The sequence below is a fragment of the Rhincodon typus genome, chromosome 19 (assembly GCF_021869965.1).
Source record: "Rhincodon typus isolate 14 chromosome 19, sRhiTyp1.1, whole genome shotgun sequence".
Taxonomy (NCBI): Eukaryota; Metazoa; Chordata; class Chondrichthyes; order Orectolobiformes; family Rhincodontidae; genus Rhincodon; species Rhincodon typus.
In genome coordinates this window covers 42,343,544-42,370,906 of record NC_063350.1, presented here as the reverse complement: position 1 = coordinate 42,370,906, position 27,363 = coordinate 42,343,544, and positions in this window count along the sequence as shown.

Sequence of the window (27,363 nt, the reverse complement as noted above, 5' to 3'; positions counted from 1 at the left end):
ATCAATCTGCTTACAGGTGCAGCTGAGTCCACATGAGAAGTCATGTGTGTTTTGGAAGCAATTTTGAGAGACTTCAATCTTTGTCACCTTAAAGAAAGATTAGCTTCCTTTTCAAAATTAATAATATAACTATCATATCACCTGCCACCTATGGCGAGGCTTAAACGGTATTACGGGATACAAAATGAAACAGTGTAAGAGAGCGGACAATGACACTTCCCTCCCTGACACGCTCAATGCTTTCTATGCTCGGTTTGAGCAGAATACCACCGGCATGGCAACGCCTGCCCCAACAGCCCCGGACACACCTGTCACCACTTCAGATGTCAGATCAGTCTTCCTGGGAGTCAACCCAAGGAAAGTGGCAGGTCTGCACGATGTCCCTGGCTGCGCACTCATCCCGTGTGGACCAACAGAAGTATTCAGTGACATCTTCAACCTCTCCCTCCTGCAAGCCGAAGTCCCCACCTGCTGCAAGAAGACCACTATCGTCCCCGTACCCAAGAAAATGCATGCAGTGTGCCTTAATGACTACCGCCCTTAATGACCTCAATAATCATGAAGTGCTTCGACAGGCTGGTCATGGCCCACATCATCTCCAGCCTCTCAACCTGCCTCAATCCCCTACAATTTGCCTTCCGACATAGTAGGTCCACAGGGGATGCCATATCCCTAGCCCCGCACTCATCCCTGGAACATCTGGACATCAAAGACACCTACATCAGACTCCTGCTTTTTGACTACAGCTCCACCTTCAACTCTATTATCCCCTCACAATGATCTCAAAACTCCCTGACCTTGGTCTCGGCTCCACCCTCTGCAATTGGATCCTCAGCTTTCTGACACACAGACCACAATCAGTGAGGATAGGTAACTGCACCTCCTCCACAATAACACTCAACACTGGAGCCCCCCAAGGATGCGTCCTTAGCTCCATATGTACTCCCTGTACACCCACAACTGTGTTGCCAAATTCCAAACTAACGCCATTTACAAGTTCGCTGATGACACCACTAGAGTGGGATGGATATGTAACAACGATGCGTCAAAATACAGAAGGGAGATAGAGGGCTTGGTAACTTGGTGCAATGAAAACAATCTGTCTCTCAATGTCAGCAAAACTAAAGAACTGTTCATCCACTTCAGAAAGAAGTGAGGAGAACACATCCCCATCTCCATCAATGGAAGTGAGTTTGAGAGAGTGAACAGTATCAAGTTCCTCGGAGTGACAATAACCGACAATCTGGCCTGGACTTCCCACATAAATGCGAGAGTCAAGAAGGCACAACAACACCTCTTCTTCCTCAGGCAGCTCAGGAAATTTGGCATGTCCATAAGGACCCTCACCAACTTCTACGGATGCAACGTTGAAAGCATACTGTCCGGGTGCATAACACACTGGTATGGCAACTGCTCTGCTCAGGACCATAAAAACTACAGTAGGTGGTATTCACAGCCCAGACCATCATGGAAGCCAACCTTCCATGGACCTCCATTTACATGGCTCGCTGCCACGGAAAGGCAGCCAACATCATTGAAGTCCCATCGCCCCCTGGTAATGACCTCCTACAACCTCTTCCATCAGGCAGAAGATACAGAAGCCTGAACACACACACGAGCAGGTTCAGGAGCAGCTTCTTTCCAGCCATTATCAGACTGTTGAATAGACTCTAGCCTCAAATGATGTAACCTGCAATGTAACCTGTATGCCTCTAAGTCTTTTTGATCCAAACATCCTTTGTTTACTGTGATCTGCATGTACCGCTCATAAACAAAGCTTTTCACTGAATTTTGGTACACGTGACAATAAATCAATCAGTCAATACCTGACAATTTGATTTCCAAAGCTTTGAAGGATGCACAAGTTGGATGCTGAAATTGACGCCAACCACTTAAAATGCTTCCTAATAATGTGATCACTGTTGCAACAAACACTGATGAAAGACTTCACCATTTTGCCAAGTCACTGGGGCATGATCAAAAAACAATAAAATGCTCACAATTCTGTGAATAAGCTGATTATTACTTGATTGAGAAGACAAATAGCTGTGTTCCTCTTTTCCCAAACAAGCATTTTTGTCTGTATTTTGATGGAGTCCTCCAATTGTCTTCATTTTTTTATTTCGTGCATCATCTTTTGGTGTGTTTTCAAGCATAAGCCTGAGGCCTTTTGTAATTTTTAAATGTATCTATTTACTTGAAACATTTATTTGTTACTGCCCAGTTAGTACAAACGCATTGTTTTAGAATTCCATGGGCGTTGCTTTTATTTTTCAAATCTATTTCACTGAAATTTGGCTCATTTCTATGTACCTAAGGTAAATTAATTTCATAAAGTTAATCTGCTGAATTTGTAATACTCCATTGGTTGGAAGAATTTTTCACAGTAAAAAGGATCTGGAGCAAATCGGTTAGGATTTAAATCACATCAGTACTATTTAAAGATCTTAGCTGATGCAAGCAGGATGGGCAGAATTTAATGAAGGTGAAGGGACTTGCCCAATCGCCGGAGAGGAACGAAAACTTTGGGTCACATCTTTTATAGAATGAACACTGTATTGAAAGTCCACTTCAAGCATGTAACCGGATAGTGATGGACATTCCTCAGGATCTAGGACCTGGTTGGTAAACATTCACCCATGAAGAGATGCTGGCCAATTACTGCTACTCAGATGATAGCCTGCATTGGCAGGGCTGCAGGGTGCCTCTCAAGAGGCTTCTCCCTCTCCTTCCAGACTTTGAGTCTTTCAATCAGGGTGATTTTGAATGCTAATACCAGTACTGGAGGGATGGTGACCTTGCTTGGGCACTAAATGCCCACCTAGAGGTCTCAACAAGTCACAGGACAAGAAGGCAATCTTCAGGCCTTCCTGGTACAGACTTTATTGAGATGGGGTTCCTACTTGGCATCCTCCCATATGATTAAATCCCAGCCACCAAACCCATCCAGGGGAGGGATTTAAATTCCACCTAATGATACTAATGTTTTTCTTAATTGTTACAATGCATATTATGAGGTATGTAGTCAAATGTACAAATAGGCTTCTATGTCCTTTCAGTATTGGATAGCAACTTTACATCAACACAATAAGACAATAGGATGGATCACAATGCAATGGTTTTTATATTAAGTAATATACTTCCAACTCTTTTTTATTAATATAATTAACTTGCTAATTCGTTATAGACAGGAGAATAGAACTAAAAAGAAAAATAATTTGAAATCTACAATCGCATTATAACGAGCAATATTTTCTCGAAAATGCAACTATATTGGCTCACGTTTTGATGGTTAATGATACAGACTTTCAATGGTAACCACCAACAATCGCAATTTTGTTATTTCTTCACTTGCAAAACTTCTTGGAGGCTATTTTCCCTGGATGATTTTGGCACGAGGGAGTTTTCATGTTAACTAAGATGATGTCTTTGACTGAAACATTCTTTTAGCTCATGTTTGAAAGAGACATAAATTTATCAAGAATCTAAAGATTGCACTGATATTGGCTACACTGAATTGATGACAGGTCAGTTACCATTATAGTTGCCAGTTAGCAATCATTAAGGAGACTGGCAATTTGGTGGATGGCATTTACCTAATACTACACCCAAGAATATTCAGTTGAATGAGATTGAACTATGGGCTTTAGAGAGGATTTTCATTGTGAATATCACTATTTTCTTTTAATTTTCGTCTACTACTGGAGGTTTGAAGACAAACTCTCTTGAATATTGTCTCAAAGTGTTTTAAAAGTTGTCAGTATTTCACCAATGTTATCAATATTTTCCTTGAAAATTCTCAGGAGTTCACTTAAAATATACTTTACAAAAAACAAGTGCCAAAATGTCAAATGTGGCCTGATTAAAATGAAAATGAGATGTGGCTGTTTTACTCGCATGTTTTTGAATGAACTGTGCTCTGATTAACACATTGTTTTAGGATTTTGATTTTCTAATGAGGAATATTGTCAAAATAAAAGAGAATAAGTGTTGTGAGCATATGCTTCTAAGAATTACAAGCTTTATCAACAAGACCATGATTGAACTTCCATTAATTTTTTTGAAGAGTTTCCAACGGCTTTCTTGGTGAAGAAGTGTTTCCCATGAATGGCTAAGTTAGAAAGTGATGAAAATACATGAGAATCATAAAATAAATTCAGAATCCAAGAGCATTTCTTAATTGCATCATTACTGTTTATAGAATACCATGATCTTCTGTCAAATTTTCAAAATCCAGTTGCAAAGATGTTTTTATTTACACGATGTAATTTAAATTTGCTTTGTATCTATCACTGGTGTTAATTCTACATGAATGTTTGCTGCCTTCAAATGTTACACCCAAATCTTTGTAACATTAACTATTTCAATATTTCCATCAAGTCAAACAAATCTCTTTAATAAATAAGTCATTGTGGTCTGTGAATAATTCCTCAACAAAAAGTAGTGCTTCCCTTTACATTATAAGGTATTATTCCAGCATACAGAGACACATAATTTAAATTAGAATGACATTATTCGCCATGTACACTTTAGCATTCTCTCTCTGCTGAATTTCTGTTCTCAACTGGACCTCATGGCATGGGGAAAAAAATTGAACTGTTAACGAACTTAGAGTACTAATGCATTTGCTAATACATTGTGACAAATTAGAATTGTTAGCAACCTGGGAACTGGTCATCTGCCTAAGTTTTCAACGTTAGAATTCTCAGAAATGCAGAGGGACCTAAAAACTGTACCCACGTGCTTAACATTCAAAGGTAGGAAAGTACAAGTCTTTTCTGAGACAAAAGCAGTAGGCATCCACCATTATGATTTTCTCTAACAGGTTTAGTTTGACAAATATATACCCTATTAATTTCCTCAAGTGTGTATAAAGATCTCTGATGACAAAGAGACAGATTGTTGAATGTAAGTTCACCAAGCCTCACGAAAATCACAATTCTATCTCTATCATTTCAAATGGAGGAAATTCTGTGACTACGATTATTCCTGTGAGCAAAATTAAACTTTCTTCTGGGATTATTTATTATTAGTAGAAAGATGTCCAGATGTTCTATCAGAATCATACCATGAAGAAAATCAGAAATGTAACACACTGTCAGAACTAATCAAATTTATTAATCCTGAAGTTTGAAACACTGATCTATGCATGTTTAAATCATCCAAAATTAGAGTTTGGTTTTGTTTATTTTAGCAGAAACATTATATTATTTATTTTCTTTAATTGGGTTAAGGTATATGCTAAAAATGAAAAAAGCAACTTAAAAGTAGATCGCTCTTCATTGGACACTATCAAATTGTGTCAATGAACTTTATGCATTTTCAGAATGTATCTTAACAAACATATTTAAAACAAGCAATATAGATCAACACTCTTGTTACAATATGACCTTAGTATACTAATATTTCCTTATCAAAGTGAAAAGTTGTATTTTTGGTAATTAAACAGGGTGACACGGTGGCTCAGCAGTTAGCACCGCTGCCTTGCAGCAACAGGGACCCGGGTTTGATTCCACCCTTGGGCGACTCTCTGTCTGGTGTTTGCACATTCTCCCCATGTCTGCATGGGTTTCCTCCAGGTGCTCCTTCCACAGTCCAAAGATTTGCAGGTTAGGTGGATTGGCCATGCTAATTGCCCATGGTGTTCAGGGATGTGCATGCTAGGAGGATTAGCCATGGAAAATGTAGGGTTATAGGGACAGGGTAGGGGTGAGTCTGGTTGGAATGGTCTTTGGAGGGACGGTGTGGACTTGATGGGCCGAATGGCCTGCTTCCACGCTGTCAGGATTCTATGAAACAAGAAATACAATATCAGAGTGCATTCATCCACCCAATTTAAATATAGCTAATCTAATCTACTTAGAAATATCAGTTTTCCATAGAAGGTATTTTACACATACAAGTATTGCTGTACCATATATGGCAAAGAATTTATCAGACAATTTGACAATATTGCACATTGCAATTTAAAGAACTTGCACTGATAATTTTTTTTTTCTCTTTCACCATAGTGGTAATATCATATTTGTTTTCAATCATTACTGCTACATGATACCGCTCAAGAGCACAAATTGTAAACTGAAGAAAATAGATGAGTGTGAACAGCCTCTCAACAACAAAGCATTTTTAAAGTGGGAACTGGAGTTTGAGAAATGTAAAAGTCTTGGAAAGCTGTAGGACTGTAAAGAGTTAGAGATAGGTAGACTAAGGATATACAAGGACTTGGACACAAGAAATTTAAAATCACAGTATTGGATCCTTATCCACCAACAGAAGGTTGATGAACACAGGATGATCAGTGACGCAATTTTGCTGCAATTATCTTTACTTGTAATGAGTTATACATCAGGATAAGTTTATGAATCTTAGAAGTGAAAATCTGTGTTGCAGAATAGGCCAATACTGAGCAATCCTTGTCTACAAAAATAAACTGTTGCACAAAATGGCTAGTATTTTTGAACGAGGTCCAAAATTCTCTCCAGGTCCAATATTTCCTGGAACTGAAATCTGTGAACATGACAAAGGTTTCAGACCAAAGACTAATGAGGAATATCTGACAGGCCTCAGTGAAATTGGGTTGGAAAAGATCTCTCAGACCTGAGGGGATTCATTAGTAGAAATGCAACTGGAATGAAGCGGCTGATTGATGATTTGGATTTTGTGTAATGTTGAATGAAAAATGTAGAGTATAATTTCTAAAAGTCTTCACCTTATGAAGAGCTACCACTGACGAGGAAATCCAACACCATGTCAATTGCACTAGCTCAGTCTTCTGCACATTATGGTGGTGTGTGTTTGACATCAAAAAGTGCCTCAAATCTACAAACCTCCAAGTGTACAGAACAACTGTCATCAACGTACTCCTGTATTGCAATGACACCTGTCCCGTTGTATCAGCAACGCATAAGTGCACAATAAATTCTAACAGTAATGCATTTGTGATATCCTCCAGCTTCAATATGAGGACTATCAAACAAGTGTCTGTGTCCTTCTCATTCCACGATGATTCAGTGAAAATTCCTGCAAAATGAATTGTGATGAATGGGACAAAAGGCCAAAAGCAGTTTCCCCACCAGGTCTTGTTTTCTCAACTCGTAACTGGCCAGTGTTGCAGGGGAGGACAAACACATGATTGAGTGATACTCAAAAGCTCTCCTTGATGCGTTACAGAATTGACATTGATTACTGGGAAGAGTTTGCTACAATTTGTTCAAAATGGCACCAACTTGTCCAACAAGCTGCTTCATGCCTTGAGTAACAAAGTCTTAATGAGGAGGCAGAGTGGTGGCAGATAGGTTAAAAAAACAGGCAGTAAATACTGCTTTTCCCATGCTACTACCTGGTGTAGAACAAAGATTTTCTCAAAAGATTTGTGGGTCAATGATCAGGTTTCTCAGTTATCTGAACACCCATGGCAGAAACTCGGTATCTTGAATAGGAGTCATCCTCAAATCAAGTGGCAGTTGATGATGAGAAATGCAATATGACAAGATGGGAGGTGTCATCAGTGAGAGCTGAGAGAAGATCCGTCTGACTAAAACATACATATTTGGGACAGTGAAGGCAAGGTGATGTCACTTTACGGAAAGGGTATGACTTGAGATTACTCCGTATTGTTTGTACTAGTTTCGCTGTGAATAAACTCGCCAGAGATCTTCAAGTAAATGACATTATGTACCTAATTTATGTTACATTTAGATAGCATAAGAATATACTTCATGATCTTTAATAGTGATTGTTCTCTTTAAAGTGGAAAAGCAGAACAAAGAAAGGAGTGGCAATTTGAAGGCCACAGGGGCAAATAGCAGATGCAATTCAAAAGCACTTTCAGATTTTTCATAGTTTAAAAAAACCCCAAAGAAGTTAATCATAGGAATTATAAGAGAACAAGGCTTTCTTCACAAACTATGAATAACTTTTGAGCTGCCAAAACACATTTTCCCTCAAAAAATGCAAATATTACACATGTATAAATAAAGTGCTCCAGGGGTACACAATAAACATAAAGTGAAAGAAAAGAAGGGAAAAAAAAACAGAGAGCACAGCAGAAGCATAGGCATCATCTTCATAGGAATGCAAGTAATTCTTGCTGAAGCTCCCTGACACAACATATTGTCACAATTACACCAAGATCATCCGGTCATAGAGTACAGGAGATAACTGGCATGTGATACGGTTTATTGGCCAGTTATTAACAGTGACATTGAAAGGTTAATGAGGGTTGTGAGGTATACCAAAGCCAGCCATGGAAATGTGGAGAACCTCAACACCTTTACAAGATTCTAGGACTTGGCCTAAAATTATCACGCCTCTATTTTCAATAAATGCAAATGACTTTATCTTAGTTACTGATTATTTGTCCAAATTTTCAGCTGCCAGACAAGTGAAAAACACTTGAAGCTTGTTCATGTCAAACATATGAAGTGCTATATTCAATCTGTTGGTGCACCTGAAGAAATCATATCTGACTATGAGTTGCAGTATACAGGTAGACATTTAAGGAGCATGTGTACTAAATGGAGCATGAACAATTGATGTCCTCCCTGCATTATCGAGATCAGATGGTGTCATTGAACAAATGTTTCTCACCATTAAATCATTTATTCTGAAGTGCAGTGAAACAAGGTTTTCATCTCGACAAATTAAAACTCAGAGCTACACCTCGGAAAGTAAGTGAGAGAAATCTTGCCAAGCCAACACCAACCTAAATTTTAGTGTTGCAGGATGCATTTCTCAATAAATAACAGAGGATGATGATTGTATATGACCAGCATGCAGGTGCAGAACCATTTCATTTGCAGAAAGAATGAAAGGTCAGACTCTCATACCCCACAGTGGAACTATGGTTACCTACAGAGGAATCTAATGTGTGCAGCGAGCCCTGATCTTATGAAATAATAATATCTAATGGAGCAACATTGTAGAAGAACATAAGTTAGCTATGAGAAATGCACAATATGCCAAATGCGCACTGTGAACATGAAAGAACATATCCAAATGATGACATTGTTATGGAATTGCAAGGTAACAATCAACACACTGTAAACATATCTGCAGAGCAAGAGGAGGAAAAGACATCATTCATATCTCCAGAATTTTGCATCACAATTTGGAATTGTTGTCGACCCACCAAAATGAAATATGGACTGTGAAACTTCTTTACGTGTAAATTTTACAATAATTATTACTGTACTCAATTTTAACAATCACTGTCTCAGTGTTCATCAATGCACACAGAATGTGGTGAAGTCAGCAGCATACGCATGGCCACATCCTGAAGTATTTCATCCTCAGCCATTTCTGCACATACACCAGCAGGTGTTTTGGCATTTCAGTAATCATTTTGTTGTTTTTATTCTATCTGAAATCCTTCCTAATTTGCCATCCCCATGACTTAATTAAACACTTACAAACAGTGCTAGCAAATCTCACCATGAGGGTATTAGTCCCAGTCCTGCTAAGTTGTAACATGTCATCCTTAAGTAGGTCCCACTTGACCCAGAATCTCAGAATCTTGCTACTGCTGGACTTACCAGCATATGGTACTGGGAGCTATCCTCACATTTCTCCCTTGGTACTTCTGCTTTTCTGTTTCTTAGTTAACATCCTAAACCCTAAACCCTCAACCCAACTTTCAGGCGCCCATCCCTCTGCCAATGTGGCCCAGAGCCTCTGGCTCTTCATCTTTGCCCAAAAGAATGATCTGCGCCACTCTATGAAATTCTCCAACAGGCACCAGAGAGGCAACATGACATCTTGGTGTCTCATCAATAGCCACAGAAGACCTCTGTGTTCCTCTAACTATTGAATCTCCTACTACTTTTCCATTCCACCTTTCTTCCCCCATCTATAAGCCGAGCTACTCACAGTGCCACAAGTGTGGCTCTCATTACATTCCCTTTTTTTGTTCACTTGTGGGTTTTGGGCATCACTGGCTAAGCAGTCATTTATTGCCTGTCTATAGGTGTCCTTGAGAAGGAGATGGTGAATTGTCTTCTCGAAGCATTACAGTCCATTTGCAGGTAAACTCCCCACCAAACAGGCTGCTTTGTCCTTGATGGTGTCAAGCTTCTTGGGTATTGTTGGAACTGCACCCATCCAGGCAAGTGGGGAGTATTCCATCACATTCCTGACTTGTGCCTTCTAGATGATGAACAGGTTTTGGGAAGTCAGGACATGAGTTACTCACTGCAATATTCACCGTCTTTGACATAATCTTATAGTCATTTTGATTGACCAGAAACTGAATTAGATTCACCATACAATGGCAAGCAAGTACTTCTGTTGTATAGTTTCATCAGGCTGACACTTCATTTTTAGGAATGCTTGTTGCTGATGCTGGCATGGTCTCCTGCACTCTTCGCTGAACCAGTGTTGATCCCCTGGCTTAACGGCAGAGTCACAGCATGGAAACAGAACCTTCAGTCCAGCTCATCCATGACAACCAAACTCGCCCCAATTGCCTGCATGTGGCCTATATCCCTCTGTACCTTTCCTATTCATGTACCTGTCCAAATGTCTTTTAAGTGTTGTGATTGTATGTGCAGCTACCACTTCTTCTGGAAGTTCATTCCATAAATGAACCATTCTCTGTTGAAAACATTGCCTCTCAGGTCCCTTTTAAATATTTCTTCTCTCACTTTAAAAATGTGTCTTCTAGTTTTGAATTCCCCCACCCTAGGGAAAAGACCTTTGCTATTCATCTTATCAATGCCCCTCATGATTTTATAGACTTCTATAAGGTCACCCCACAACATCCTACGCTCCAGTAAAAAACAATCTCATCCAGCCTCTCCTTATGATTCAAACTCTCCAGTCCAGGTAATATACTTGTAAGTCTTTTCTGCATCCTCTCCAATTTAATAATATCTTTCCTATCGCAGGGTGATCAGAATGGTATACAGTATTCCAAAAGTGGCTTCACCAATATCCTCTCCAGCCACAACATGATGCCCCCACCTCCTACACTCAATGTTCTGACCAATGAAGGCAAAGGTGCTAAATGTCTTCTTCACCAGTCAATCCATGATGCCATTTCAATGATCTACATCCTGCACCCTTAGGTCTCCCTGTTCGACAACTGTCCCCAGGGCTCTACCATTAACTGTCATAAGTCCTGCGCTGGTTCACCTTACCAAAATGCAACACCTCACATTTATCTAAATTAAACTCCATCTTTCACTCCTCAGCCCATTGGCCCAGCTGATTAAGATCCCATTATATTCTTACATAACCTTCTTCACTGTCCATTATACCACTAATTTTGGTGTCATCCACAAAGCTACGTTTCCTATATTCTCATATAAATTGTTTATATAAATGACAAACAACAGTGGACTCATTACTGATCTTTGCAAATGCCACTGGTAAGAGGACTCCAGTCCGAAAAACAACCCACTATCACCACCCTCTGTCTCCTACCGTCAAGCCAATTTTGTAGCCAATTGGCTAGCTTGCTCTCTCTCATGCAGAACCTTGTCTATTGCCTTACTAAAGTCCATGTAGACAATGGCTACTGCTCTACCCTCATCTATCTTCTTGGTCACATCCTCAAAATCCTCAACCGAGTTTGTGAGAGACGAATTCCCATGGGGTTGCAGATTGTGTTGGGGGACAATTCCATTGCTGCTGATGGCCAACAGTGTCACATGGATGCCAGTCATGTGTTGCTATATCTTTTTGAAGTCTGTCCCATTTTGCACGGTGGTAGGGTCACACAACATGATATAAGGTATGAACCATCTTGCCAATATCCAAAATCAAAACTGGTTAGTGATATAGACTCAGGGGACTGCTGCACTACCTACCTCGTCTTTCTAGACGACATAATGGTCCCTCATTCACTTTCTGCCTTCCTGCTTCTAATAGTGTGACCACCTTATTGAAGGTGTTTTCACATAGTGCTCAGCTTTGCAGACGCAACATAATGATTACCATTGCTGATTGAGTTCCAAAGCCCAAAGCTCAATTTTTTTGCAATTGCAGATGCTTCCTACATGTTATTATTGATGCTACATGAAGTATCCATGACTTCCCAGTTGACACAGGATGGGCATTCCAGGCAGCTGACCTATCCTGCCAATCCATACGCCTACTTTCAGACTATTTACTTTCAAATGTAATAAGGAAGGAGAAAGAAAAATTACTTACCAATCATGCCCAATGAATCTGGCTCTGTCTCTGACTGTCTTCTTTCTAGCTTATATCACATATCATGGTGTTTATTGATGACAATAATACGAAATATTTCCTTATTAAACACAATTTCAACATCGTTAATTGCCAATTTGCATTTATTAACGCATGTGGAAATAAACCATTTCTTCAATTTGTCTTTAATTAAAATATTTGGACATATGCCAAAAATAGGGACCAGACAGACAATAATTCTCACTGTTGGAAAACCACAAAATTTAGTAAATCAAAACTGTTCTTGTGACAGTGTGTTACTCAACCTTACGTATATTTTACTGAGGTTGTACTGAAAACATCTCGTGCCAAGGGAGACGTTGGTATATTGCCACATCAGCTAAGTCATTATTCATGAATGAAGTAAGAAAGATACTCCAGATATTTGATGTGATTTATATATTTTAATATAGTGAGCAGAGACTACTAAATTTTTATAGATAATTTTGATTACTTTATAGTTGACATGTTCTTGCTCACCTTCATTTACAGTGAAGAATTGAAAGGGTACAGAAAATAATAGTCAATGCACAGAGCATAGAATTCAACCTGTAATATCTATGCCAACACTTTTGAAAGAGCTATTTAGTTATTATTCCAATGCTTTGGATTTATGCCCTGGCCCTAAATCATTTTCTGTTTCAAAAATGTACACAATTCCGTTTTGAAAGTTACTATTAAATCCACTTTTCCACAATAATGAAGAAGAGTAACTCTGCGAAAAGGAGATACATCATAATGCTCTCAGTTCACACAGATTGACAGCCTGGTTTGTCGGGCTCCACGTACAGTGTCCTCTCTTACCATCCTCTGTATAGAATTATGTTCATGAAAATCTGCTGCTGTTCACTCACAAATATATAAATCTCACCTTACTACAACTTCCACCACCCTTTCAGGCACTGCATTTCAAATCATAACATTTCACTGCATAATAAAATTATCTTGACATTTTTTCTGTTGTGCTTTCATTCTTAAATAATCATATTTGCAGGATTCCAGAGGGCGGATATGTAGAAATTTACTTTGCAGGGACAGAAAAGTTCAATAAAGTATTGTGAATCTAAGAAATGTATAATGTTCGAGTACAGACAATATTGCACTCTTCATGGGATTGGTACACTAAGATAACTGTACAAATGAAAAAAAACTGCAAAAGCAGAAATTTAACCACAATGTAAAACAGGATCGAAACACTGAAGTGAAATACCATGTATGCTGAAAATCAAAAATAAAACAAAAGCTGGGAATAGTCAACATCTTTGAAGACAGAAAAACAGTTATCAATTGACGTCTGTGGTCTTTCGTCAAAGGTCTGTCGAATGGTCAGAGCAAAGACTACATCCTTGTTCTAACTTATAAACTTCAGGGGCATTTGGTAAGTTTCATATTTGCAAATTTTAGTCCATTAAACGACAGTATATTTGTCATTTTCATTACCAAGTTGTTACTGGTACAGTAGATATCAAAAGAATGTATTCCTCATTAAAATTATGTCAGTTATTCAGCAGATTTGAAAACTGGCTTTGCAAATGGAAAGCAGAAGCTGATAAGTTTTGCATCAAGGAGTGTGTAACAACCTAAATTCTGCAGACAGCTATTCTGAGTCTGCTTTTGTTTAAATAAAACATAAAACACAATGAAGAAGTGAATATTTAGAAGTATAATATTGGCATAGACAGCAAGTTACTTATCCAGAAAATCAGTCTGAAATAAATTGATAACATTTAAGTAAAAGACAGACTGAAAGTGATAAATTCCATTAAACACAGATAAACAAATGATCAGTCATGTTTTCCATTCCAATCAGGATGACACACATGATGATCAAATTTCTACTGAAAAAAGTTGAAATACAAAGAAAATTTGGGAGTTTATGTACTATTCTCTTAAAATTCACAATTATTCAACATTTAGCATTATTGACACGTGTCAAATGCTAGAATATTTATCAATATTAATCAATTGGGAGTGAAAACAGGCAATTTTAAATCTATGTAACTGGAATACGTAAAATGTCTTTCTGACTGAATGAGTCCCAATGGATCAAATTGTCCTCTGCATTGAAATGAATCACATTTTGTTTCCTGGTTTACTCTGATTCTAAGCTTCCTGATTTTTTTTTTTGATCCTTTATCCTTGGCTTTGCAACTGATACTGTGCATATTTGATAGAAGGTTACATGGTGTTTTGTATTGCCAGTATAGATCACATGGGACAATTAAATATACAGTAACCCTAATGATAGTCATCACTATACAGCAAAAAGGCCATGTCATCTGTAGTTTTCTTTATAGTTTAATTAAAATTTGCTTTGTGCTAGAAGTGCAAGGTTGAAGATTTGGATGTACTGGACATCGTACAGAATAAGTATGAGTTGTTTAAAATAGAAAAGTTTGCCCTCTATTCATGACTTCACTATCAGCAGCGTCTCTTTTAATAGATACAGGGAGGGCGGTTACCATCTGGTCTATAACTTGACACAATTAGAGGGACCATAAGGTGAAATTGCTTCATGAGCTTCATGGTAGAAACACTACAGGCAGTTCTAGAAAACAGAGGCAGTTGATCTGCATGCAGAGAGAAGCTATATACAGGTTATAGAGTGTGGAGCAAATCTGTACAGTCTACAGCTGTTGATGTAGACAATGAGTATCACAAAGCACACATGTCTAGCAAACTTAGGGACAAAGTGAATAAAAGAAGTCATGGAAGTTAAAACTATAAACGCATTATTAAGAAATGAATGGATATAACACCATAATACCATGATGATAATATATTAGGAATCGGTTTGTAGGTCAGTATGTTGGAAATGTTTGTCGTAATAGCATCCTTTTGTCGACAATAATTAGCAATGCAAGTATCTAAACAATGGAACAGAACTTTCCAAAGTTATTTTTTTAAACTAGATAAAGTTCTAAACTGGAATCTATTCAATTATTCAAGTGAATAATCAAATGAAACGTTGTGAAAATGATAAGCGAAAGGGGGAGAAAACATCCTTCATCCCATCAAGTGTTTCTGAGTTGTATTATTACCAGAGGATCTCCTTCAGTTAATCAGAGTTAGAAAGTGACAAGTTCTCAGCGTGAACTACCGCACCATCCAATATCAAAGATATCACATTGAGATGAAAGCTTAGGCGAGTAGGATGAAGATAGTTGAAATGCCACCATTAAACATTCTGTGAAAAATCAATTCTTATAACCTGAATTTGGATGTTAACTCTCAACCTGCCAGTAGGTACAGAGAAATGAAAACCTTTCTTAATTAGTTGGTTTAGCTGTAAGGTCACAGACTGACATAAGTTTTGCTCTATCTATAGAGAATAAAGGTCTTATGTTACATCTTCAAATAAAACAATATGAAACTTACGTCAGATTTGCACCTCACCAATGCAAATATCATTCATAATGAAATGTTAAATTGAATAAAATCACAATTTGTTTAATGCTGAACATCCGAAATACTGAGTGGACAGAAAACTACAAGTAAGCAAGTTGGAAAACTAACAGTAGAAAAAATGCAAAATATTCTACACAGACATTTTGACCAGTTTATTACTCAGCAAATGCATTTACCCAGGTGCTCTTATTGCCTGAGACAAACAAAGCACATAGTTCAGACATAGTTTTATTAAAACACTCGCAAATTAAAGATAAAAGTCCCACACAACAAATTAAGTTAGCTTTTCCTAAACTCAGCTGACTACATGGAAAGCACATAATACCCATTCTGGTGAACTTGATTGAGCTGCTGGATTTGATTCACTGAGCTCTTGTCGATGGGTGCATTCATGATCTTCTTGGTATGATGGTGGGCCTCACACAGTGACTTTACTCGTTGGGTCTTCACTGAGGGAATGGCGCCAGTTGTCCCCTCTTATACACCCTTTCTGGGCCTTTCTGGAATTTTCTCTGACTTCGGCTAATGGGGTCACAGGACAGGGGTCACAGCACCCAATGAGGTTAGGCCAGGTCATCCTAATTGTACCCATCCCCTTTCCAAGATATGATTACTCCATTGTACCAAGGGGTCTGGCCAAAATTGGGGATTACAAAAACATAATGTCTCTCCCTATTGTTCTGTCTGAGTACAGTTTAATGAGTTTCAAGCACTCCTGTTCAATATGCAAGATGATCTGGGCTGATCCTTGGTTGTTTTTACCCTGTAGTAACCTTGGCCTCTTTGCATTTTATCAGGTATTACTGCGGAAACTGTTCAGTCAATTTTATGTTAGAACTAGTTACTTAGGATGTTGGCCACTATCACTAAACAACTGCCATGTTAGATCCATGGAGAATCAAGGAATCTTTGGACTTAGTATTTTGAAAAGGCTTGGACCACTTTCTTGGTTTCTAAATGGATTAAAGAAGTAGTGCAAAATTAAGCTGGAATAATCACATGATTCAAAACACACTCAATAAACTTACTCTGCACATAGTTATTCTTTTAATATATTGCTTGCATAGTTGCCTAATACTTTGCCTTCACTCTATCTTCTTTTGTTTTGTTACAGTGAGTTTTGTTAAGAGGCTTCAGGAGCGTGGAGCAATTGTGTGATAATGTCATGGAGTCGCTCCTCATGGGCTGCAAATAATTCAATGCAGATAGAGGTCAAAAAATTAAGAGAAACTTGTGGAGACAAGCATGCAGAGTAGTCAGATGAGCTCGAGGCACTAGAATTTAATTCAAGAAACAGACCTGAAGTTATTTTGAAGAACTCAAAATATTACTTTTTCAAAAAAGTAGCCAGAAAAGTCACAGAGCAGTTCAGCTGCTTAGAAAAAAAATCTAAAGGGCATACCAAGCACCAAAACAAATCATTCTTAGGTCAACATCTATTCTAACTTCTCAGAACAGACCTTCGAAGAAGAGGTCAACAGTGCAAACAAAATACTTTAAATGAGGAACAATGAGTTATGGTAAACCATTATTTTCCTTCCACAGAAGAAATCAAACAGTCACCTGATGTTGATTTGATAGAAAACATCTACAGAAATGGTTATCCAACTAAATGTAAGCTAGACACTTGTAATATTGTAATGGTTATCTTGATTGATGCCCTATCATTAAGTCAGGTGAGCATATTACCAATTGATTTAAAGCTGTTTGTAGTTGGAGACACCATGTTTATAGTTATGAAGATATTGCATGTCACACTCACATTTAAAAATCAGGAACAACCAGACAATATCAAAATATCATATTTCCTGTCAATTGCATTATCAGACATTGAAATCCAGTGTACTGTCTTTGAGAAAGAGGCTGTAGTGCTTAAATAGGTCTGTGAACAAATTTCTAGATACAATTTGGGACTGAAAGTCATGACTGAGACTGATCATAAATCATTGGTTTGCTTACTAAGAAAAAAAAATCGGCAAAAATGTTTTCTTGGGTGCAACGATTTTGTCTCAGACTTATAAGATTCTCATATTAAACTCAGTATGTCCAAGGCAAGCAGGAGACATCAGCAGATGCTCTTTCCTGGGCCATTGCTAAAGCGCTCACATCTGAGATAATGATTGTGAGGCTGGAGTACATTCATAAGCCCAGGCAACAACATTATCTTGACCAACCTTGCCAAACAAATTTCAGTTTGTCAGGAAGGAACAATCGAATAGATCTGGGTGCATTATCGGGTGCAAGCATTGCGCCTAAGGGTGGCCTGAAGCTCAGTTTATTGATCATGCCATGAAAACTTTCTTTGGAAACAGGCGGTGCTTCTCTCTCATTGAAGACATATTGGTTTTTGATGAACAACTTCTAATTTCCTGTCATTGGGGAAATACACTCTTCAGGGTCATAACCAAGTGCAAAGTATGAACATGTGGGGCTGTTTGGTGGCCAGTGATCTTAAAATATTGAAAGGACCTGGTCATTAACTGTAATGCATATACGATACATAGTAATACATGATGAGAAGATTTCATTCCACAGAATTTCCTGACACATATTAGGCCCATTTGGGAACGGACCTTTCAATGTATGGCAACCATCCTTACTATGTCATACTCAAAGTGGTTTGGGGCTGAAAAACTGACATTAGTGGCCACTTAACAGATGTGAAAACCCTACATGAGATGTTCACCACCCATAGTATTCTGGATGTTGTTTCTTTCTGACAATACCACACAATTTATTTGTGAGGTATTCCGAATATTTGCCAAGACAAACATGTCCCAATTTTGTCTAGGGATCCTCAGTCCAATATAGAGACAGAACAAATACTTCAGCCTGCAAAAATCTGCCACTCCACCCTGTTTCCTCATAGTTGTCTCTAACAGAACTGCTGGTTGGGTGCAGATTAAAAATTTAGTTTCCTACATTTTGGAGAAACTTGGTTTCAGTTGACAATATTGAGCAATTCAGATTGCTTCCCAGAAGGACTGCCAAGTCTGGAGTAGGCAGACACGAACTATAGTCAATGTAATGACACATTTAGGGGAGGCAATGGCCTAGTGGTATTATCGCTGGATTGTTAATCGAGAGACCTAGATAATGTTCTGGGGACCCGGGTTTGAATCCTGCCACAGCAGGATTTGAATTCAATAAATATCTGGAATTAAGAATCAAATGTCGACCATGAATCCATTGTCGATTGTCAGGAAAAACACTTCTGGTTCACTAATACCCTTTAGGGAAGGAAACTGCCATCCTTCCCTGGTCTGGCCTACATGTGACTCCAGACCAACAGCAATGGGCAATTAGGGATGGGCAATAAATGCTGCCTCACCAATGACACCCTCATCCCATGAATAAATAAAGAAACCAAAATATTTCTTACACTGGGACATGGACAATCGGTCTGGATAAAGGAATTTCACAGAAATGGTACTGTCAAAGAACAACTGTATGTCAGCGATTGTAGATGTTATATGCAAGTGAAGGTCCTATCCATTGCAACTACTGCTATCTCATTGTTTCAGCCCACTCATCTCCCTTTGTTTCCACAGGAACATTGGGTAACAAAATCAGGCACTAGCTGCATGAAGCACCGGTACCTTCAACTGTTCCCTTCGTTTGTACTACCCATTGAGAGGCTTATGGTCAGACCACCAGATTAATTAAAACTCTAATTCAATGAAAGCCAACAAACAAAAACAAAGCTCACCAAACTGAATTTGGAACGTTTCTATATCTTGTCATAGACATTTCTGACCCACCTATTGACATAAATGAATCAAGGCAAAGACTTGGGAAGGGGTGAGGGAAATAAGAGAAAAAACATACTGTAAATGTTGTGAAAAGAAATTATATTGGCTTGACAATGCATATAAATGTTAATCAATGTTTATTAGAATGGATAAATGTTTGCAGAACAGCATTGTGCAAATGCTCTCAAACCCTGGAACAAACTTGCAATGATGTCATGGAGCTCCCCATTGTGCATAAATAGCACAGGATGAACAGAATTAGAAAAAAACAGAAAGACACATGTGGAGAGGAGCATGGGGAGTAGGCCAACCGGCAGTAGAGTTTATTGAATAATATTCCAATAACATAAAGAATGTTCAGATAAAGAACAGCTCTCCTCGCGTCTGCATCTCGTTCAGGGAACCTATGGCAGCATATGAGGATCTGAGAACACATTCTAAGCCTTGTCACACGATTCATTATACCTGTTGAAGGTCAGAGCCTTTTCTCTAACTGCTTGCAGCAGCTACTGCATTCAGAATGCACCATGAGGTACAGACTGATGTTAAATAGTACAGGCTAACTTTTTCACCATGCTATCCTTGCACAAACCCGAACCACCTGTGAGGCAAGTAGTCATCCAATAGCATGCTTAGCATTGAACTGCATGATGAGATCATCTAAGTGAGGAAGAGCCTAAACTTTATGTATTGCATGATAGGGCCAACCTCTCCCCTGTATCATTCACTGCAAACTTTCTATCTCTACTCTTAAAATAAAACTCTCTTAATACTGTCCTCATTAAACACTTCCTGGACAGGGACAACATGTGGCTAGATAAATAGCATAAAGCTCTCTATTCCTTTAAACTGAAAGTACAGCTGTTTCTTCTTTTTAAAAAAGCCCCTGATCAGGCACTGTAATAAAATACAAAATACAAATACAAATGTATGCAAGGAAACAGAAACTGAAAGTAACTGTTAGCTCTTTAACAAATTCATGCAGACTGTCCTTGATTATCCATGCAGTTTAAAATAGTCATTAATTTTACCCAAAACTATGATCAGATTTTTGTTTCAGAAAAGTGGCGGTAGAGTAAGCTCTAAATAAAGTGATAAAATCCCTGATATTGACCGCCCCACCATCTTCCAGCTTCTTCAAACATCATAATACAAGCATCACTTTGAGGCCAAACTAGTGAAAGCCCAAACTAGTGAAAGCATAAACCTGGGTTCTATTCTGGCCTTGGGCGTCTCTCTATGTGGAGTTTTCATGTTCTTCCTGTGTTGCTGTGGGTTTCCTAGCACTGTCCAAAGCTGTGCAGGTTAGGTGGATTGGCCATGCTAAATTGCCCATAGTGTCCAGGGATGTGCAGGCTAGGCGAGTTAGCCATGGGAAATGTAGGATTAGAGCGATAGGGGAGGAGGCAGGGTCACTCTTTGGAGGGTCAGTGTGGACTCAATGGGCCAAATGGCCTGCATTCACACTGCAGGAATTCTATGATCATTAACTCATCAGGGGCTTGACAACTGAGCTGTTGAAATTGCTTGCAAGACATCTTTTTATGGAAATTTCCACGATCTTTTTATCAATGTTTATTTGGACAAATTTGAGGTGTGAAATGTTTGACGTTTCTGTATTGACACTTTAATGGTATGTCCAATTAACAGGTTTATAAGATTGTAGGAACAGCTACTTATTTTTCAGAAGATTTGAGTGTGTTTTTTTGTACTCCTTCAGCATTCCACAGTTTACATTGTTCTAATACAGTTCGTTGTTATGTTCACAGTGCATAGTTGAATGCAGCATGGAAGAGGTATTACATGGCATTGAGTTGACATAGAGGTTATGCAAGGTATAACTTTTCACGTTGGTATGTGAGGGTGATGTGGAGAGCATTAAATAGAGTTATACAGCATGGAAACAGATCCTTCGGTTCAACTCATCTGCACCGACCAGATATCCCAATCTGACCTAGTCTCATTTGCCAACATTAAGCCCTTCTGATTCATGTACCTAACCAGATGCCTTTTCAGTGTTGCAACTGTATCCACCTCCATCACTTCCTCTGGCAGCTCATTCCATATATGTACCACCCTCTGCATGAAAAAGTTGTCCCTTAGGTCTTTTTAAAATCTTTTCCCTCTCACCTTAAACCTATGCCCTCTAGCATTGGGCTTCCCCATTCTAGGATAAAGACCTTGTCTATTTACCTTATCCATTCCTCTAATGAATTTATATACTTCTTTTAGGTCGCCCCTCAGCCTCTGACACTCCAGGCGGAAAAGTCCCAACCTATTCAGACTCTTCCTATAGCTCAAACCCTCCACCCCTAGCAACATCCTTGTAAATCTTTACTGAACGTGCTCAAGTTTAACAACATCCTTCCTGTAGAAGGGTGACTGGAATTGTATGCAGTATTCTAAAAATAGTCTCACCGCTGTTCTGTACAGCTGCAACATGACGACCCAACTTCTGTATTCAATGTCCTGACCAATGAGGGCAAGTGTACCAAGCGCCTTCTTCCCCACCCTGTCTATCTGTGACTCTACTTTCAAGGAACCTGCACCCCTAGGTCTCTTTGTTCAGCAACATTCCCCAGGACCCCACCACTAACTGTATGAGTCCTGCTCTGGTTTGCCTTACCAAAATGTAGCACCTCACATTTATCTCCATCTACCACTCTTTGGCCTGTTGGCCCATTTGTTAAAGGTCTTCTAACAAAGCTGATACGACATTTCAGAGAATGCAGCTAGGTCTTTTAACCAAACTACCTTGGCAGGTGATCATTCCCTCTTCCAGTGATGCTCTACTTCTGGAACTGGGGGGGATGACACTTTCCTGCACTTACCCATTGCTTTGCTCCTGGAGGGATAGGAACAATCTGAGTGCATTGGCACACTTTTTACCAAAACAGGTCCAGCAAATCGCATATACACATAGCACATTGGCAAAACGCAGCTCCAAGCATTTCCACTTGCCACCCAAATCATCCCACTGCACTCAGATAAAAGTTTGTCCATAAGTATTCAGTTAATAGTGCTATTAATCTCAATTAGTAGACTACATACACTCCAGCTTTATTTGTGTCAAAGCACTTTTTCTTCAATTACTCTTTAACTTTTACTAAGTCAGAATATCATGTTTGAACATCTTCCATCAAACTGAGCATGTAATCCTAGCTGACACTTCAATACAGCATGCAAGTACTGTACTATCAGACTTGTCATGTTTCATTTGAGATGTTAAACCTTAATGAGAAATAATTATATTTCATTGGATGTATACAATATTGTGAAGATATTTCTTTCACTGCATAATTGCAAATGGTGCTGCAAAACAATAAATTGTAATCTCATAATTAAAACAGATGAAATAGAGATATTCCTAAATGTTCAAATCTGATCCAAACCAGAAAATACTATGTTGACTTTCCATTAGCAATAAATACATTTTATAGTAAAAGCTACTGCCACTGCGAGGCAGAGAAGTGAAATAAGGCCAATTTTAATTTTAGGCAAGGAATAGACAGACATAAAGTGAAATTTGATCATATTTATAGGCAAGTCCATAAAATCTTCAATTTTATTACTGCTAAAATATTGAATGTTAAATTGTCGGTTTTTATAAAGCAAAAGAATCTGTTATGAACATAAATATTTATGATCTTTATTATCTTTGTGAACTTCTCAGTCATATTGACTGCATTTTTCTGGACTGAGCAAGGAACTAAGCACACCTACATACTATTGGTCTCCAAAGTTTATGAAACACTCTGTTGTTACATCCTCCAGATTTTGCAGCAAACGCCTGTGCTAATTAAATCAGCTTCTGTAATGCTATGCAATAAATATGCCCCTCTGTGCATATTTGCATACTTTATCAGGTAAGGATATCTGACTCCATAATTTTTTAAACCACTGTTCATTCTACAATAATCTGCTAAGACAACAGCATATTTTATTCAGCTCAGTAAAGCTGTTGCATCATTTTGATATCAAAATTTGGATCTTTGAAGTTTTTTAATGAAACTTCCATTTTTTTCATAATTTATTAGTACATGCAACTTTTTTTTATCTTTATTACCTTCAGGAATGACAAATAGGAAAGGAATCAAGTATAGCAAGTTGCCTTGTGCACATTAGTATGCAGTAGATGATGCGTTAATCATGACATGGCCAGTATTGAATACTTAATTAATCATAGCATCATCAGAGTGCAATAAAACTTGTTTTGCTAATGAGTTTAGAAGTCTGTTTATTACAGATCTTGGATGATAAACTTGTTTGTGCTAGAGTTGAGAGAATGTGTGAAGGAAAGGAAACAGCACATTAAGTTATAATTTTAACACACCAAGTAACATGGCATAATTATAGTTTAGGAGGAACAAAAAAGACAATTTAAAGAAAATATTTTGCATAACAGCACTGAGGTTAGTTATGTGAAGATTTTCCATCAGGTAAAAATGTTCTTGAATTCTGTGCTCAAAAGAGATGATTTAAAAAGTTGTAAACAAAATTGATGACATTTTCTAGTTCAAGGTGAGTGTAGGGAATGAATATACAACCAAAGAGAGGTGCAGGTAGGTACAGTCTTTGTCAAATGAAATACGTTGAGAGGATAAGGAAGAAGAAATTGAGACTGACAAATGAGAACGAGAATACAAATCAGTTGGCATAAAACGGAAATTCAAATTCTTCTATAGGCACCAGAATATTGGTTAAAAGAAATAGCAAAAGGCAGGATTTATTGCCCATCCTCTAATTTCCCTTGAGAAGGTAGTGGTGAGCTATCTTCTTGAGCCACTGCAATCCCTTTGATGAAATGTGCTGTTAGAAAGGGAGTTTCCCATTTTCTCACAACAACAATGAAGGTAAACTGTATAGTTCCAAGTCAGGATACTGTGTCTTCAAGGGAAAATTGTGGTCATGGTGTTCGCTTGCATCTTCTGCCTTTGTCTTTCCAGGTGGTAGGAGTGGAGGGTTCTTTAAGGTGTTGTCAAAGGACACTGGGTGAGTTACTTTGGTAAATCTTGTACATGGGATACACTGCTGTCACTTTGCATCAGTGAAGAAGGAAATGAATGCTGAAGGTGGTATGTGGAGTGACAGTCATGAATGAATGAATGAGTGATTTATTGTCTGGTGTATTTTACAGTGATACACTGTTACAAGATACACTGAAAAGCTTTTATTCATCACTATAATCCAGCACCACTTTGATAGTTTAACAATAAGAGAAAATAAAAAGATACAGATAAAAAACAGAAGTCCATACATTGGTTTCATGCTTCTTAAGTGTTGTTGGAGCTGCAACCTTTCAGTGAAGTGGGGAGCACTCCATCACACCTCTGACTTATAAAAAGTAGACAGGCTTTGGGGAGTCAGGAGGTGAGACACTCACTGCAGAATCGCTAGCTTACCACAATCTTAATATGGTTGGTCCAGCTTGGAAAACTTACTCTGTATTTTGTATCAATGTTTACTAAGGAAGAGGATACTGACAAAATATGAGCATCCATTGCCATTTGCAGAGAAAGTTCCAAACTCCTTACTCTGTGAAAATATTTCCTATTTCACTGCTAAAAGGCATGGCTCTAATTTTGAGACTATGTTCCTTGTTTTCGATCCCCAATAACCATATATATCTTTTATCCAATCTATCCTAGCAATTTCCACCCTAATATCAGAAAAATATTCGATCAAATTACACTTGACCTTCTCAATTCTAAGGTCTGTAGGCCTGGATTTATATATAACCTCTCCTTGTAATGTCTTTTGTAAAATGTGATACCCAAGAATAGCACAGAGTATTCTAGGTGAGGTCTAATCAGGATTTTCTATCTTTGCTGTAGCATGATTTCTAGCCACTTTTATTCTAATCCTCCAGGTATATACAATAGCATTTGATTTGCCTTAATGGTTGTCACAACTGACAAAAGATATAATATATATCAGATATAACACTTTGGGCTGCACACTATGTTTATTGTCTCATCGGTTTCATCCAACCTATGTGTGAATAAGTATGTGTATTCAGATTTAAAGGAGGTAAAGTTGAAGCTTTCACTTTACTAATTAATAATCTGTTTCTGCCACTTATTAGTGGATAAGTTAATTACGTTTTTGTTTTCTTGTTGTTATGCTCCAGACCAAACTCCTTAAAAACATGTCATGGAACTATCCTAGACCCTAACATTTTCTTGTATTATAAAACAAAATGTCAGGCATTGAGTTCTGAATGCAGTTTGATTGGTCAAACAACCAGGCTTGACGCAAAACACACTTAATTCATAACCATAGTTAAAATACAGACTGTAACACTATCAAAATACTTAACAAAATAATAAACTATTTATTAACTGTTCCAATACAGTAACATCACATAAGAACACCCTTGGCAAAGGCAAAAATCAGTAAAATAGATTGTCTCCCATGCAATTCTAGCAGCAGGAAGAGAACCCAAGCTTTTAGCTGTAGCAAAGAGAGAGAGAGAGAGAGATGGAACAGCTTTCACAACCTCAACAGCTAATCACGGAATCCCTACGGTGTGGAAACAGGCCATTCAGCCGAAAAAGTCCACACCAACTCTGTGAACAGCATCCCACCCCGACTCACTCTATCCCTTTAGCCCTGCATTTCCCATGGCTAATCCACCTAACCTACACACCCCTGGACACTATGGGAAATTTAACATGGCCAATCCACCTAGCCTGCACCTCCGTGGACTGTGAGAGGAAACCAGAGCACCCAGAGGAAACTCACGCAAACCGGGGAGAATGTACAAACTCCAGAATGACAGTCGCCCGAGGCTGGAATTAAATTCAGGTCCGTGGTGCTGTGAGGCAAAAGTGCTAGCCAATAAGCCACTGTGTCTCCCTGCTACTGAAAGCTAAACTAAAAATCTTGATTCTTTGGGAGCTTGGCCTCATCTATTCAGGCTGCTTCTGTTGTTCCAACTATTAAAAGAAAACCCCAGAGGCATCACAAGCTGTTTATTGGCTTGAAGCAGACTGCTCATTACCTCTGTCTTAATCTCTCATCACAAAAAAAGGATAAAATACACCTCTTCAAGCCATAGTATCATCACATTGTTAATTAATGAAATCTTGTGCGAGTTTCTTTTATTTTAGATAGCAGTCACAATCATGTATTAACCATCCTAGAGATTAAATTGATCATATTTCACAGCTGTAACAACTCATAACAACAAGACAAGAAACAAAAACCTCAGGACAAGACACACCAGTATGTATATTTAAATTCAGTTTCGGGGTGAATGTAGACCAATACATTGAAGTAGAAAAGAAGAATAAGGGACATAAAAGAGAATGAAAGTTTTGGATAGTATTAGAGTAGGAAGATATTCATATTAGATAGTAGCAGACTAAGAATGACTACAAGAAAAACAAATAAAAGTTCACAGCACATGTGTGTAAAGAGCAAAAATATGGTCAATAAGACTGTGAGCTACACCAAAAATAGTCACTTGGGAATGTGAAGCTGCGGCAATCGTAGAAATTATACTTGAAATTGGTGAGGTTTCAGTGTTTAATATTGAAAAATTTGATTTATTATTGTCACATGTGCTTAGGTACAGTGAAAAGTTTTGTTTTGCGTGCAGTACAGGCAGATTATACCATACAAAGTGCATTAGGATAATAGAACAGAGTGAGGAATACAATGTAACGTCTGCAGAGAAGGTGCACAAAGAGTGAGATCAACATTAAATCTAAAATTTGGGAAGTCCATTCAGAAGTCTAATAACAGTGAAGAAGAAGCTGTTCTTGAATCTGTTGGTACGTGTATTTAAGCTTTTGTATTTTCTGGCTGACGGAAGCGGTTGGAAGGGATTATAACTGGGATGTGGATGGGGTCTTTGAATATGTTGGCTGCAAGAAGTATAGATGTAGAATATGAAACAGATGGATAACAGTACTGACAGGAAAGCCTTTGTACTGCTGGGAAGAAACAATGTCTTGAAGGTAAAAGGATGAATCAATTTGATAAGAGGGGTCTGGTCATGCCACTTGAG